The 17,195-nt window shown below is 37.7% G+C and overlaps 1 protein-coding gene across 14 annotated transcripts in view; it reads right to left on the bottom strand.

Annotated features, from left to right (window-relative positions):
• The window catches only part of ARFIP1 (ARF interacting protein 1), a 114,147-nt gene that overhangs the window by 77,854 nt on the left and 19,098 nt on the right, over positions 1–17,195 (bottom strand). For 3 of the 14 annotated variants that reach the window (XM_087866521.1, XM_087866518.1, XM_045798810.1), the window contains exon 2: positions 8,300–8,456. The exons of 9 other annotated variants lie outside the window; for them this stretch is intronic. The gene's annotated coding sequence lies outside the window, so the exon portion shown is untranslated. Of the gene's footprint in view, positions 1–2,658; positions 2,735–8,299; positions 8,457–17,195 lie in introns of those variants that run through there. 2 more of the 14 variants (XM_045798811.2, XM_087866519.1) reach the window with 2 other exon arrangements.

The following is a 17,195-nucleotide window of genomic DNA, read 5'->3' as shown; positions in this document are numbered from 1 at the left end:
TACACACATACACACACATACACACTTTCAACAACAGTGCCCACTAAAATAAAGACTCCTTAGGAACAAAGTCAATATCTAACGATATGTGTTCTAATGTTCAATCCTGAATCCAGCTGCTATCCCTGACTGTACTGCACAGAATTACCACAACCAAACAACTAAAATGTGTGTGTGTGTGTGTGTGTGTGTGTGTGTGTGTGTGTGTGTGTATGCTTAATCTACAGACCTGAATCTACTGTCGAGAGCATTAAGAGGTTCTTCGATTTTCTCCGGAAGAATTTTTTTTTAAAGATTAAAATAACTAAGATATTGCTGTCATACCTAGCTCACTCATTACTCATTTTGTTTTTGAGGCGTTAAGGACCGTTTCAAGGCCAGGTACCTTTAAAAAAAAATCACACTATACTTTTATAATTTAGGGAATTACAATAGGGTAAGTCATACTACTAAAACCAAGTATTAATGCAAATAGGTTTGTGGCCTAGTCTCTATTTCGATGAAACAAAAAAGGTCTTATTAATATACTAAATGATACCTAACAGTATTTTTCATATATTTTGTATCCTTAAGTATGTGAGACAGAAGATACTGTCAAGTATATGGAGGTAGGACTTACACTAATCTATTAAAAACACTACAGACCAGTAATTCTCAAAACTTTTTGGCCTCAGGACCCCTTCACATTCCTAAAAATCATCAAGTACCCCAAAAAGCCTTTATTTATGTGGTTTATATCTATCAATGTTTACTATATTATAAAGTAATTGTGTAAATTTAAAAAGTATTTGTTGATCCATTTTAAAGTAATAAATATACATCCACCGTATGTTAATGTAAAATCTTTTTATGAAAATAATTATATTTAAAACAACAAAAACTTGGTGAGGGCAGCAGCACTATTTCACGTTTTTGCAAATTTCTGTAATGTCTGCCTTTGTAAGAAGACAGCTGGACTCTCATATCTATTCCCACATTCAATCTGTTGCAATATGTTGTTTTGGTACAAGTATACGAAGAAAATATGGCTTACGTGGCTACCGCCTCTTCAAATAATTGTGGACATACTTTTTTGATACTATATCAAAACTTGACAAGTGGTCATTTCTTAAAAGCTAACTAAAATGTGGAATATAAACTATAATGATACATTTCTTTCATAATCTATAGCATTAAAATCCATCAGTCTACCCTGTACTTTGAATACATCTTTGTATTTGGTAACATCATGCATTGGTCATTTAGAAAACATTAGTTTGGTGACTTACACATATCATCCAAACATTGACGCAGTTCCCTATATAATAAAAAGTCTTATTTTTATATCTGATCTTATCAAAACAGTCTTTAAGTACTCGGAAGCCATCAAGCTCAGGTTGGTGCGTATAAATTTTCCAAAATTCTAATTTTTGCTTGAAAACTTGAATTTGACCACTGGCAAGAAATGATGTCAGTTATTTTACTTGAAGTAACAGGTTTTCCAAAAGTGTCTCTCAAATACCCAAGTCTGAATACAGCCACAGTTTGCCTGCCATTTTTAATAAAAAAAAAATGGTGGTACATTAAAAAAAAACAAAAACCGGTTAGTTCAGCTAACAACTGAATCACACATGTGATTTTCCTCAAGACAACAAAACTGACCTTTGTCGTGTAGCAGGATATCTTTATACATATTCCCATTTTATCCCACAGAATATTAAAAAGACAATAAAATTTAAAATTTTGGGGCACCTGGCTGGCTCAGCTGGAAGAACACAGGACTCTTAATCTCGAGGTCATGAGTTTGAACTCCACTTGGGGTGTAGATTAAATAAATAAACTTAAAAAAAAATAAAACAGAATTTAAAACTTTTACTGTGGGGCGCCTGGGTGGCTCAGTTAAGCATCTACCTCCGGCCCAGGTCATGCTGGGATCAAGCCCCCCACTGGGCTCTCCATTCAGCGGGGGGCCTGCTTCTCCCTCTACCTCTGCCTACCGCTCTGCCTACTTGTGGGCTCTCTGTCAAATAAATAAATAAATCTTTAAAAAAACCATTAAATAATAAAACTTTTATTGCTTTATTAAAGACATTCTTAAATGAAGTTGCTATTTTTTAAAAAATGCAAGTACATAATGGTAGAGAATAGGACTACTACTGCAGCTTGGGAGAACCACCTTGATTCCTACTAGGTCATCAGCAGTTTTACCTATTCTTTTAAAAAAGGTTTTATTTATTTGAGAGAGTGAGAGAGAGCATGAACAGGGGGAGGGGCAGAGGGAGAAGGAGAAGCAGACTCCCCGCTGCACAAGGAGCCTGACACAGGGCTCAATCCCAGGACCCTGAGATCATGACCTGAGCCGAAGGCAGACTTATTTTTTTAAAAGATTTTATTTATTTATTTGCCTGGGGGTGGGAGGGGCACAAGGCAGGGAGAGCAGCAGGCAGAGGGAGAAGCAGGCTCCCCAATGAGCAAGGAGCCTGATACGGAACTTGATCCCAGGACCCTGGGCTCACAACCTGAGCCAAAAGCAGATGCTTCACCGACTAAGCCACCAGGCGTCCCTGAAGGCAGACTCTTAACTGACCGGGCCGCCAGATGCCCTTATTTACCTATTTTTGTGTATCATCAGTGCAAATGACACAGTAACGAAAAACACAAACAATGCAAATGTCTTACCAGTATTATTGAAAACAGTTTTACCTTGTAGACTCCCTGAAATATTCCTGGGGTCCTCCAAAACCTCCAGGCCACACTTTGAAAAAGTATAGACAAATTTAACCAACATTTAGTGAAAGCTTGTTATGTGCAAGTCACTCTTAATAAACAGAATTTTGCATGCAGACAACCTACTGAGAGTCCTCCAGTAAAGTACTTCAGTAGAGGCCAGTAAGACTGGACAGAGTGGCAATGCTATTGTTACATTACAGACCTTGGCGAACCCCAGAGGGAGCAATGAAGCTGAGACAGCTCTTTAAAGTAGTCCAAATTAAGGCAAGGAGGCCAGGCCTTTGTACCCCGACATCTGTACCCCTGATCATTAGATGTAGGCTATCCCCTGGGTAGGGCTATAACCCTACCTATGGATAAGGCAACTGTCTTTGGCAGAGGCAATTCCTGGGAAGACTCAGCTATGAGCCCTCAGCAGGTAATACTCCTGGAATGAGGGCTTTAGCCCCAAAGGGAGTAACTGAGCCACAGCATCTACTATATCCTCCTTATTACTAACATAGTTTTATTCATTCATTCATTCATTCATGGCAGGGAGAGTGCGCATGCAGTGGAGGAGCAGAGAGAGGGACAAGCAGACTCCAGAGCCTGACACGGGGTTCGATCTCAGGTCTGAGATCATGACCTGAGCAAAAATGAAGAGTCGGATGCTCAACTGACTGAGCCACCCAGGCTCCCTAAAGTAGTATCTATTTCAAAAGAACCTGAAATGTCTTGTTAAGAGGATATCTGACTACTTAATGCATACATTTACAGAAATTCACTGATCTTTACTAAGAAAAACTATCTCTTTCATAGTCCCCAATTAAGGAGTGGCCACTAACTGAACCAAAGAAGACACAGGGCTGGCTGATCCACAGTTCGCAAGCTAAGAGAAGATCGGGTTAGAAAGTATCGCTCAACAGAGGAAAGAGAAATCTTCTGAGCTAATCAGACTCGTTTTAAAGTGTAAATGAGGGATGCTGAGAGAATTAGCCAACTGGGGTACTGGAAGACAAATGAGGGCAGAAGAAGAGCAAAGAGCAGAATTATGTCAGTGACAGGTCACTACTTAAAAATTAACAAACTCTAGTTGGCAAGTGTTAATCAAACTTGTCAAAGTTTATTGACAGTGTTATCTGTGGCTAGTTCCTTTCTGAATTCTGACCTTATGAAAATCTTCTGTTCTTAGATTCTTCTTTAAAAATTGTGATAAAAAAATGCTTAACATAAAATTTACCATCTTAACCATTTCTAAGTGTACGGTTCAGTAGTATTAAGTATATTCACACTGTTGTATAATCAATCTCCAGAACTTCTTCATCTTACAAAACTGAAACTCCACACACATTAAACAACAACTCTCCATGTCCCCCCACCCTTAAGCCCTTGGCAAGCATCATCCTCCTTTCTGTTTCTATGAATCTGACTTTTCTGGACACCTCATTAATCAAATTGTATTGTATTTGACTTTGTGACTGGCTTATTTCATTTAGCATAATGTTCTCAAGAGTAATCCATGCTGTAACATGTAGCAGAATTTTCCTTTTTAAGGCTAAATAATATCCCATTGTAGGTATACACCACATTTTATTTATCCATTCATCCAACAATGGACACTTGGATTGCTTCTACCTATTGTGAATAATGCTTCTATAAACACAGGTATACAGATAGCTCTTCAAGATTCTGTTTTTCATTCTTCTGGAAATATACCCAGAAAGGGGATTGCTAGATCACATGGTAACTCTATTTTTAAATTTTGGAAGAAACAGCATACTATTTTCCATAATGGTTGCACCATTTTATATTCCCACCAACAGTGCACAAAGGTTCCAATTCCTTCATACACCCACCAACAATATTTACTGTTTTTTTGGTAGTAACTATTGGAACAGGTAAGAAGTAATATCTCATTGTGGTTTTGACTTACATTTCTCTGATGATTAGTGATATTGAGGACTTTTTTATGTCTGTTGGCCATTTGTATATTATCTTTGGAGAAATGTCTATTGAAGTCCTATGCTCATTTTCTAAATTGGGTTGTGTTTTTATTATTGAATTATAGGAGTTCTTTCTATATTCTGGATATTAACCACGTTGGAAATATGGTTTGCCAATATCTTCTCCCATTCCACAGGCTGCCTTTCTACTCTGTTGATTGCGTCCTTTGATGCACAGAAGTTTTCAGTTTTGATGTAGTTCAATTTGTCTATTTTTACTTTTGTTTCCAGTGCTTTTGGTATCATATGCAGGAATTCTCTGCCAAATCCAATGTCATGACAGTTTTCCCGTTTTTTTCTTCTAAGAGTTTTATAGTTTTAGGTCTTATATTTAGATCTCTGATCCATTTTGAGCTGATTTTGTATATAAGGGTTCAACTTCATTCTTTTGCATGTGAATAATCCAGTTTTCCCAGCACCATCTGTTGAAGAGATTTTCCTTTTTCCATTGAATGTTCTTGGTATCTTGTATTCTTCTGAGATTCCTATTTTCCTCACTGCTACTGCATCCTTACAATACACCCAGATTACTTCTGAGTGTTGGAATTAGGTGTCTGCCTCTTGCAAATTAAGAGACACTAGTTATTTGGTCTCTAATTCAACCTGGAAGACTAAGATCTAGCTATCTAAATAATCATCACTCTTTCAAACTGTAAGGTAAGTTCTTACTTTCTTCCTCCTAAAAACAGCTGGTGATTCAACGGGTATTTACTATCTTCTAGACAATGTACATGGGATAAAACAAAAATAGAAATCAGGTCTTAGGCTTACATAAACCTAAAGTGTATTGCAGACAAAAAAAAAAATAATTATAATACAGTGGGGTGAACACCAGAGGGAAGTACTTAACAATGTGGTGAGGACTAAGAGGGAAAACTTAATCAGCAATGGTGTTTAATCTTGAATCTGAATCTTGTAGGATAACAGATTGGGATACAGTAAAGGAAAGATTCTAAATAGAAGGAATAATAGGAGCATAGTGGAAAAAGAGTCTGGTATATTCTAGAAATTGCAAGTAAAGCAACTTGGCTAGAATGGTGATTCCTCATTCATATAGTCATTGGTTCAACTAATTTATTGAGCACTTTGATGTGCCAGGCACAATTTCAGACACACAAGACAGAGTGGTTAACAAAACAGACAAGACTCCCTATCCTCATTGAGCTAACATTCCAGTTGGGGGAAAAAACAAATAAGTATGCATGTCATACAGTCATAAGTGCTAACAGGCATGTATAAGTGCACATGTGTTCAGGCATGTGCTGTTTTAAACAGAGTGGTCAGGGAAAATCTCAGAAGAGGTTTTAATATTTTTGTAATATCTGAATAAAGTAAGGGAGTAAGTCATAAAAATATTTGGGAGTACAGCATTCTAGGCAGAGGAAATAGTAAATACAAAGACGAGAAGGTGAGAAGAAGCTCAGCTTTTCAAGGGAAGACAAGAAGGCCATGTGGCTTGACAGGAGAGCAAGGAAAGAAGAGAGGAAATGTCAAGAAACAGCCAGGGGCAAGAACATGTGTGGCTTTAAAGACCATCATAAGAACTCTGGATTTTATTTTCAGTGAAGTAAGAAGCCACTTGAGGGTTCTGAACATAAGAATGAAATGACGTGACTTATGTTTTAGAAGGATCACTCTTTTCCAGCTGTGTTGAATTACACTAAGTGAACAAATGCATCAGCAAGAGAACAATTAGGAGGCTAACAGAATAATCTAAGCAAGAGATGATGGTGACCTAGAAAGTCAATGCAGCTTTATTAGTATCTGTTTTAGTCAGAGCTGCATTACCGGACCTAAGAGGGACATTTCATAATGATAAAAGGATCAATTCATCAGGAATATGTAACAATCATAAATGTGTATGTTGGTCCCAATAATAGAGTTTCAAAATAAATGAAACAAACACTGACAGAATTAAAGGGAGAAACACACAAGGCCATAATCACAGTTAGAGATTTTACCACCTATCTCATAGCAATTGAAAGAACAACTAGACAAAGAAAATCTGCATAGACACAGAAGATCTGAATACTATCAGTCACCTTGACTAAAATTTAATGAACAGTAAACTCAATAATGGCAGGATACACATTATTTTCACATGAACATGACATGTTCAGTAAAACAGATCATATCTGGGAGCATAAAATAAGCTTCAATAAATTTTAAAATACTAAAACCATATAAAATATCTACTCTGACCACAGTAGGAATTAAATTACAATCAATTGCAATAAGATATCCATGACCTCATCACCAAAATTTGGAAATTAAATAACACATCTAAATAATTAATGGCACAAAGAAGAAATCATGAGAGAAAGAAAATATGTTGAACTGAATGATAACAAGAACAATAATGTTTGTGGGATGCACCTAAGAGAGCAATTAATTGCTTTAAATGCTTACATGTGAATAGAAGATCTAAAGCCAATGATCTAAGGATGCACCTTAAGAAAACAAAAAAAGAGCAAAGTAAACTCAAAGTAAGCACTAGGAAGGAAATAATAATAAACACCAAAAATTAAGGAAATAGGATAAAAACTGGCCTGTATACTTCAACAAGCTTAAGCTCATGAGAAACAAAGAGAGGAAATGTTGCGTGGAAGAGAAGACTTCAAAGACAGCTAAGTACAATGTACAATATGAATTGGTTCACAAACAAGGAGAAAGACAGCTACAGAGGACATTATTGGAACAACTGTGGGTTAAACAATAGCACTGTATCAATTTTCTAATTATATTTTCTAATTTTGACAAACATACTGAGGTTATATAAGAGAAAGTCCTTGTTCTTAGGAAAAAAGGGACATGATGTTTGTGAATCACTCTCAAATGGATCCAAAAGGAAGTTGTATATACAGAGAGAGAAAATGTTCAAGTAAATGGGACAAAACAATAGTTGGTGAATCTGGGTAAAGAGTTTAAGTTTTCAGTATGAAATCTCATCAAAATTAAAAGTTTTTAAAAATAAAAATAACAAGGAGGCTAGAAAATTAGCAACAGCCTATCATGATGCGCTTCATAATGCCAAAGCGTGGACTTCATCCTGAAAGGGATAAGGAGAAAGCAGCAGGAAAGCCTGATCAATTTAGAGAACAGTCTCATGGGAGGTTAGACTGAAGGGAAAGAAGGAAAGACTCCACATAGAAAAACTAAGACACTATTTTACAGTTCAAGTAAGAAATAATAATGATCTTTAATTAAATTAAGTTTGTGGGAATAGAAAAAGGTGGATTCAAGAGTCACTTAAAAGGCAGAAGAGAAGTGCCTGGGTGGCTCAGTCAGTTGAGCGTCTGACTCTTGATTTCAGCTCAGGTCATGATCTCAAGGTCGTGAAATCGAGCCCCAAGCTGAGGTCCATACTCAGCATGGAGTCTGCTTGAGATTCTCTCTCCCTCTCCCTCTCCCTCTGGCCCTCATGCTCATGCTCACTCTCTCAAATAAATAAATAAAATCTTGAAAAAAAAAAGAGGCAGAAAAGACTTACAGAGTGATTGGATTGTGGAAAATAAAAAAGGAAGAAACATCTAGGATGACCTATGCCTCTTCTTGCCTCATACCTAGTTTGTAGTTTGGACAATTAGAAAGACAAACTTGTCACTCACCAAAGTGGGAAAAGTAGATGTTTATTTGGCTTTGGGAAGGTCAGAAAATGAGTTGTGTTGTAGACATTCTGAATTTGAGAATGTGGGGTATCCAAGTCCACCAGTACATCAGGAATTTCAAAATGCAGGTCCAGAGCCCGAGACTGAACACCTAAATCTGGGAATTATCAATACAACAGGGATGTTGATGGCATGAACTGGTAAGGGGGACAAGAGAAACTGAAGAGAAGCATCCAGTGGAACATTAAAGGGCAGAGAACACTGTAAAAGAGATGGGGGGAGGGACAAATAGTTCATGATGCAGACACAGCAGAGAAAATTTTAACAGTAAACCTATATGTTGTTTTAGTTTATAACAAATGTTCTGAAAATGAAAAGTACATAAACTAATACAACTTTATGCCATAAAGCAGGTAACAGGAATATTCATTTGCCTAAAGATATACAAATATTCTAGCTTTTATCTGTTCACTCTCTTACTCACAAAGAATGACCTGCTTTTAGAAATATCATTTATTAAACATTAATTATAAACATGAAAATTAATAGCCAATACGAAAACTGGCAGAATAGGGCTCAAAACCAAAAACTCCACATCATCTCGCTGAATAAAAGCCATTCACAGTACTTCATTCATGCTTTAAACTGAAACTGAATTTGAATTTAAATTTAAACACTCAAAATAATTATACAAAAGGCTCTGGGGAATAATTATGCCCTTTAGAAATAAAATTAGAATCTCTTCTAAGATTCATTTAAGATTTGCTATGGTCTGAATGTTTGTATCCCCCATTACCCAAATTCACATGTTAAAATCCTGACACCCAATGTGAAGGTATCAGGAGGTGGCTCCTTTAGGAGGTGCTTAGGTCACGAGAGTAGAGCCCTCATGAACGCGGCTAGTGTTCTTAAAGACCCAACAGAGCTCCCTAGAAGAGGGCCTTCACCAGAACCTGACTTTGCCAGCACTGGATCTTAAACTTCCAACCTTCAGAACTATGAGAACTAAGTTTCTGCTGTTTATAAGCCCCCCTGGCTGTGTTTTGCTATAGCAGCCAGAATGGACTAAGATAAGGTCCTTCACAGTAGGGTCCAATCAACTTTTCACACTTTACTTCTCTTAACTTTAAAACCTTCTAAAGATCCTCTACTACTAAATCTACTTGCCATTTTTTTAAAGATTTTATTTATTTATGAGATAGAGTGAGAGAGAGGGAGAGAAAGCGGGGGGAGAGAGAGAGCATGCGGGCATGCACACGAGTGGCAGGAGGGGCAGAGGGAGAGGGAGAAGCAGGGAGCCCAATGTAGGGCTCGATCCCAGGACCCTGGGATCATGACCTGAGCCCAAGGCAGACGCTTAACCGACTGAGCCACTCGGACACCCCACCACTCTGTTCTTCTTAACAAGGCCTACCCTTAGAAGAAACCAGAACCCAACCTGCTTGGATATGACCAGCCCCTAACTGACCTCAGGAAGGGAAGTAACCAAATCCAGCACACTCTAGTATCTTGTCCCACCTAAGCAAGGGAGAGAAAAACTGAGAAACACTTGATGAAGTTCACAGTCTGGAGGCACAGGCTCACTAAAAGATTGAGACCTAATCATAGGACTATACAATGTGTCCCTTCTCCCATACTCTACAGCCATATTGCTAAAGGTCTATTTACAGCAATTCCTTTTACATCCTATCTGAGTATCAAGAAAAAACTGTAAGGCCTACCCAAGGCAAAAAACACAATTTGAACACAGCAAGCATCACAACCAAATATGGTAAGGATGTTGGAATTATCAGATTTAAACAACTATGATTAATATGCTAAGGGCTATAATGGAAAAAGCAGACAGCACACATGAACAGATGGGCAATGTAAGCAGAGATACAGAAATCATAGTAAAGAACCAAAAAGAATGCTGGAGATCAAAATCACTATAACAGAAATGGGCTTATTAAACTAAATAATGATCTTGGAGTAGGCAAATATTTCTTAGGACCACAAAAAGCATAAAATAATAAAAGAGAAACACTGATAACCTGGGCTTCATCGAAATTAAAAACTGGTCTTCAAAATGTACCATTAAAAAAAAATAAAAAGGCATGGGGCGCCTGGGTGGCTCAGTCGTTAAGCGTCTGCCTTCAGCTCAGAGCGTGATCCCGGAGTCCTGGGATCGAGCCCCACATCAGGCTGCTATACTGGGAGCAGTCTTCCTCTCCCACTCCCCCTGCTTGTGTTCCCTCTCTCACTGGGTGTCTCTGTCAAGTAAATAAATAAAATCTTAAAAAAAAAAAATAAAAATAAAAAGGCAAGCCACAGACTGGAAGAGAATAAATATATGTATCTGACAAATGACTGGTATTCAAAATATGTAAATATGTATATAATAATATAATAATATATGAGGCTTACAATTTAGTAATAAGAAGACAACTCAAAATACGGCTAAAATTCTAACAGGCACTTTACACAAAAGAAAATATATGAAAGGTGAGTTAAGTACATGAAAAGATGTGCAACATCACTAATCATCTAGGAAATGAAATTTAAACCCAAATTAAGATACAACTATATACCCACTATACGGGGCTGAAGTTTTAAAAGACTGACAAGTGTTAGTGAAAAGTAGCTGGAATTTGCATAATGTAAATGCTGGAGGGAATGTAAAAAAGTACTTCACTTGGAGAAATGTTTAGCAAATTCTTATAAAAGTAAATATACACCTGACCATATGACTCAGCCATTCTACACCTAATGATTCACCACAAAAATTAAAACAAATGTCCAGAAGAGACTTTAATAAGCATATTCGCAGCGGCTTTATTCATAAGAGCCCCAAACTAGAAAAAAGTGTCCACCAACAGGTAAATGGATAAACACACTGCGGCATGCGTACATAATGTAATATTCCGGAGCAACAGAAAGGAATGAATCCCTTATGTACACAGTAAGTGTTACTTAATCCCAAAACATTCTGCTGAGCCAAAAAAAGCCTGACACAAAAAGAAGACAAACGAAATGATTCCACTTATGTAGAACTGTAGCACATACAAAATCTGCTGTGGCCCATCAGTTGTTGCCTTGAGAGGGGGGAGGGGAGGACTGACTGCAAAGGGACACAGAAACTTTAGGATGATGGAAACATTCTCTATCTTGATTATGATTATGGTTTCCCAAGTTTATACCCTCGTCAAACTCACTGGACTGTATATTTAAATGGATACATTTTATTGTACGAAAATTTTATCTCAAACTGTTTTCTTTTTTAAAGAAAGCGTAAAATTCATTCTATCATCTCTAATGGTAGGGGATCCACTTCTCCTGTTAGCCCCAAATCCACCCAGAGAGCCCAATCTGGTGGGGGGAGGCTTATGGCCTGATCATAGTACCCACCTTTAAGGAAGGACTGACTTGCAGCTCTAGAACCTAGCAGCAAATGAAGTTTTTTGTTTTCCAAAATACGTCTCCATGACAAAAATATGTTAGACCAATACCCTCTCACTATAAAAATCACTACACAGTCCTAAGTGTCATTTACAGATATATATTCCCTGTTTAAGCCAGTCTGAAAATCATAAGCACCTGTACTCTGACAGAGTATCTAAAAAATGGCAGAGCATTGAAAAAAAAAAAAAATCCCTGTTTCTCAGATCCAGTGACCCTTCTCCTAGATCTCTTAAGTCAGCAATCGAGGCAATAACTAGTTTGCCAAATCAGACTTTAGCCAAGTATTGGGTGTGTGTGTATCTGTGTGTGTATATATATAATTTTTCTGGCTGCCCAGCCACAGCCTACATCCAGTATTGGGAAAAGCCTCCACACTGTAAGGCCAGGGAAAGACAGAGCCTATGTCTTACTATACAAAAGCTCAAAATACCAGATAATCAAGCAACTATCTGGAGCCCGATTACTTGGGTTCCACATACTATCTATGTAACCTTAGGTAAGTTTCTTGAAGTTCTCTTTCCTCATTTGTAAAATGATAATAGTACCTACTCCGTAGCATTGTTATGAGAATAAAATGAAATATATATAAAGTACTTAGAAAAGTGCCTGACTTATAGGAAGTACTATGTAAGCTGTTATTATTATTTGTTTTCCAAGCCCTGGGGGCACTGCCATAGGACCTAGGTTCTGTCAAATAAAAGGCACTTGCCCCAGACCTGGAATCAGAAACCAGTGATAAGAAGAAAGAGGGATGACAGGAACTCCCTCTGGAGCAGCTATAACTTGTGGCAAGATCAAATTCTGGGTCATTAGTGGCCACAGCGCTAGTGGTAACATCCCGGCACCACAGCTCGGGGACTGGCAGTACAAGCTGCTACATCTGGTGCTAGGCAATGGCAGCACTGGGACCCTCACTGAAACAATTCTGAATCATGATTTTGGGTAGAGTCCTAGGTATGAAGCCTGGATTCTGGTTTTCCAATCTTTCTGATGATTCTGTAAGCTACCTCATATCCTCTTAGTGTCTTTTCCTGGTAAGCAAGCTGGAGTTGGTTGCATTGCTTGCAACATAAGACCCTGACATCAGAGCTGCAAGAACTGAATAAATGGAAAATGGTCTTATGAATGTTTCTGAGTATCAAGTGAAAACTACGGTAAGGTTTAGAAACTTTTCAGAAAGTTAGAATGCTATGAAACTTGTTTGATAGCTTCATGGTTCCCTAATCTAATACAATAACTGAAAACCTGATCTTTATCGACTGCTTTCTACATGCCAGGCACTGTGCGAAGCACATCACATTAATTACTTCATTTAATCCTCACAGGTGCCCTGTGAAGTAGATGAGATTTTCCCAATTTTACAGATGAGGAAACCGAGGACTAGGAAGGGTAAGGAATTTAAATAATTTAAATAATGTATCCTCTTGCAAACGGGGCCCTACAAGAATTTTAAGAGCTAACACTAACTGAGTACTTCCATGTGCCACGCACTATCCTGTGTTTTTCATAAATTAACTGATTTAGTTCTAATTGTTCTATGTGCATTATCTCACTCAACCCCACAACTTTCTAACGTATGTGCCATTATTATTCCTGTTTTACAGGTAAGAAAACAGAAAGATTAAGAAATTTGCTTAATGACATATATCTTGCAAGTGATGAACTGGGATTCAAATCTGACAGTCTGGCTTCAGAGACCCCATTTTAACCTCTACATTATACTACCTTTCCAAAGGTGACTGGAATACATCACTGGGCCATGCCAACCAATAGATATGCATTCAGATATCTACATGAGTCAAACCTACTGCTTTCTTAAATGTTGACAACTCGTACTGCTGTTTCTTCTATTTCCATATCATTATGCAGAGTTAAAGAGTAGCATTGTCTTTATCTGACCCTCATTTCCAACAACTGAGAATGAAACATCAGCCTCCAATTACATCATTAGTACTGTCTTTTGCTAACATCAGAGTCCTAGGGACAGCTGTATCCTGGAACTTCCTACTCCCCACTGTGGGCAAATACAGAATTAAGCCAGGACATGTGTGAATCAGGAGCTTCAGAATACTAAGTCTGTTACTGCAAAAGGCATCAACTGCCAGCAAATACGTATGTGTTATCAATGATCCTAATAACTCAATTGGGTTCTCAACCAGGGCTGATTTTGCACACCCCCTCCCCCAAACATTTATCAATGTCTGGAGACATTTCTGGTTCTTATGGTAGGGATGGAGTGTTACTGGAATCCTGAATGGACAGGACACGGATGTTACCAGACATCCTACAATGCACAGGATAATCCCCCCCAATAAAAAAATCATCTAGCCAAATATGTCACAGTGCCAAGGCTGAAAGACTCTGTAAATAGCCTGATGCTATAAACCGCTTCTTACACTAGTGGGTCCCATAAGTCTTAATACTTACTCACTTTAATGTCATAGAGATAACCCATTCCAAAGCATGAGACCAACTGCATTAGGTGGGGGATGCACTCCTTTGGTGAAGCACTTAACACTGTCCATCAGTCCAGCAAACTTTTCAACACTACAAGAGCGATCACATGGCTCATAAAACTGCTTACAGTCTGACCTCTATCTATTCCTTTAGCTGCTTCTCATACCATTCTCTCCTTCAACTCGGCCAATTAGGCAACCAAGTATCTCCTAACTTCATCTTCACTTTCAGGATGCACAGTAACTCTTCTCCCTGGCTATTCAACTCCTAGTCTACAGCCTTTCCTGTAGCTACCGAGGCCCTAGGCTAAAAGAAAAAAAGCTCCTGTAATTTTTTTCTGGCACAACTGATGTTTTTCAAATTCTAATTCAAAATATATCTTGACATTAACATTTAAAAAGGTTTTACATATGACAGTCAGCATTTATAAGTGAATACCCCACGGAAAATAAAAGATACATTAACAAAAATTCACCCAGACTAAAACTCTATCTTAATAATGAAAGAGAAGGCATACTGGAAATATATTTCTTGCTGTTATCAATTTAATTACATTATTAATGGTAAAACCTAATTTCTACAATGCTTAAGAAACAAGGTAGAAACTTTCCAGAAAAGATGTAAAAGAACTTGTCATAGCCTTGGACTTCTGCAACTACACAAGGCACTATATCTCCTAAAACATACACATTTAACATTGTTCTTTACTCCAATTTACCACGGAGCAAGCAAAAATAAAATGATATAATAATAAGCTTGAAGTTTTTCCAATTCTTTCTTAAATGTGCCATTAAAAAAAAAGGTATTTGAAAATTTATTAAAAAGTACTGTGAAATATTTCCAGTGCTCAGTTCACTGGCTGCATATATTCAGTAGGTATAATGTTCTGTCACGTAGCTATATTTTCTGCTAATTTAAAGGACTAAGTTGTTAATTACAGTCAATCTGAGACGAAAGAACAATGAAGGAAGTGAACAGCGTGAAAGAAGAAGAGAAAGTAGCCACAAATATTTAACTCTAATTGTTCTAGTTATGGCTTCAAACAATGAAGGTCGCAGTGTTTAGTGGAGTAATTATGCATGTCAACAGAGACCATACTTTGTTCCAATACCAAAAAGCACAAATGCCTTCTGTGTCAGATGAAATTATTTACATTTTTGTTTGCCTACAAAAAAAGAAAGCAATTATATTAAACTCATAATTCAAATAGTCTTTGAAACTTCCTCTGCATTAGTAAAAATATGATCTTCTTTAAAAACTAGTTAATGTATTTATTATAAAGTGTTAGCTCAGCATGGTTCAGAAGTATTAGGTGAATAAACCTCCTGCATGAAGTCTCTGGAGAACTCACCAGCATTATCAGGAAACATGGATTTAAGGACTAGCCTTGCCCCTTTTCATAAGTTTATAAAAGTCACTTTATTTTCCTAAGTTTCAATTTCTTCCTTATAAAATGAGATTATTAATCTCACCTATGTATCGTAAGAATCAAATAGGAAATTGCTTGGAAAACTGAAAACGCCATATTACATAAAGATATCATAATTATAGCACACTGCTTTCAGCTCAGCTCCAACAGGACAAATACTAGAATAGGTCCACCAACACTAATACTGACTTTTTCACTATGGGTATCCTCACTACACTTTTCTAAAACAGACAAGACAGAGTTGAAACTGAATCCAAATGTTGTTTGTAGCTCTGTTCTTTTTTATTTTATTTTATTTATTCTACCTTGGCAATTTCATGATTTTAAAAGAAAAATGACAGGGCGCCTGGGTGGCTCAGTCAGTTAAGGGTCTGCCTTCAGCTCAGGTTATGATCTCAGGGTCCTGGGATTGAGCCCCGCATCAGGCTCCCTGCTCAGCGGACAGTCTGTTTCTCCCTCTTCCTCTGCTGCTCCCCCACTTGTGCGCTCTCTCTCTCTCTCTGTGTCAAACAAATAAATAAAATCTCAAAAAAAAAAAAAAAAAAAAAAGGAAGATGACTCTCAAACCTATTATAAAGGAATGGCTAAAGCAAATGTGGTAAAATTCAGAAAATTATTGAATCTGGATGATGAGTATATGTAAAATCATTTATTATTTAACCTTTGTTTCATATGTTGCAAATCTCCCTTAAAAATGTTTTAATATATTGGTATCAACTCCTAATTTGTCTTATATTTTCAACCAGGTGCTACCTGACCAATGCATTTCAAATCTTCCTCCAACTTTCTCATCCTCTGTCATTCTCTTTTCTGTATCAAGCCAATCTCAGCTGCCAGCTACCACCTGAACCACATTTCCTCCCACTCTTTCCTCACTGACACTCAGTTTCAGCCACAGAGCCCTCACCACTGTTCCTCAAACACACCAATCTTATTTTTGCCCTTGTTTCCTCTTTCTGGAAAGTTCATACTCCCAGATTTTCATGTGACTCTCTCCCTCACTGCATTCAAGTTTTTGCTAAAACATCATCTAAGAAGGACCTTCTCTGACCAAGCAAGGCAAATCAGCAGTTTCCATCACTCTTCAGCCCCTTAACCTGCTTTATAGCAGTAAAGACTACATTATAAGATTATTTATGTATATATATTTTTAAAGATTTTACTTATTTGAGACAGAGATAGAGTGTGTGTGTGCACAAGAGTGGGGGGGAGGCAGAGGGAGAGGGAGAAGGAGGCTCCCCAATGAGCAGGTAGCCCCGACTCAGAGCTAGATCCCAGGACCCCGGGATCATGACCTGAGCTGAACGCAAATGCTTAACCAACGGAGCCACCCAGGTGCCTCTATTTATGTATATGTTTAACATCTGTCTCCCTCCTCAATATGTTTACAACATAAAAGTAAACTCCTTTTGACACTCAAAATCCTTCCATGACCTGGACTGTCTTCTTTCCACCAACTATGCGTCTTCAGATACCCTATTAAATCAAACTTAATTATTCACATTTTCCCATATATGTCACTCAGTTTCCTTTCTCTATGCCTTTGCTCAAGCAGCGACCATCATCACT

This window comes from Ursus americanus, chromosome 13 (assembly GCF_024610735.1).
Source record: "Ursus americanus isolate L20-20 chromosome 13, mUrsAme1.1.p, whole genome shotgun sequence".
Taxonomy (NCBI): domain Eukaryota; kingdom Metazoa; phylum Chordata; class Mammalia; order Carnivora; family Ursidae; genus Ursus; species Ursus americanus.
Note: the sequence above shows the minus strand (reverse complement) of the source record. Positions and strands in the feature narration are given on the sequence as shown.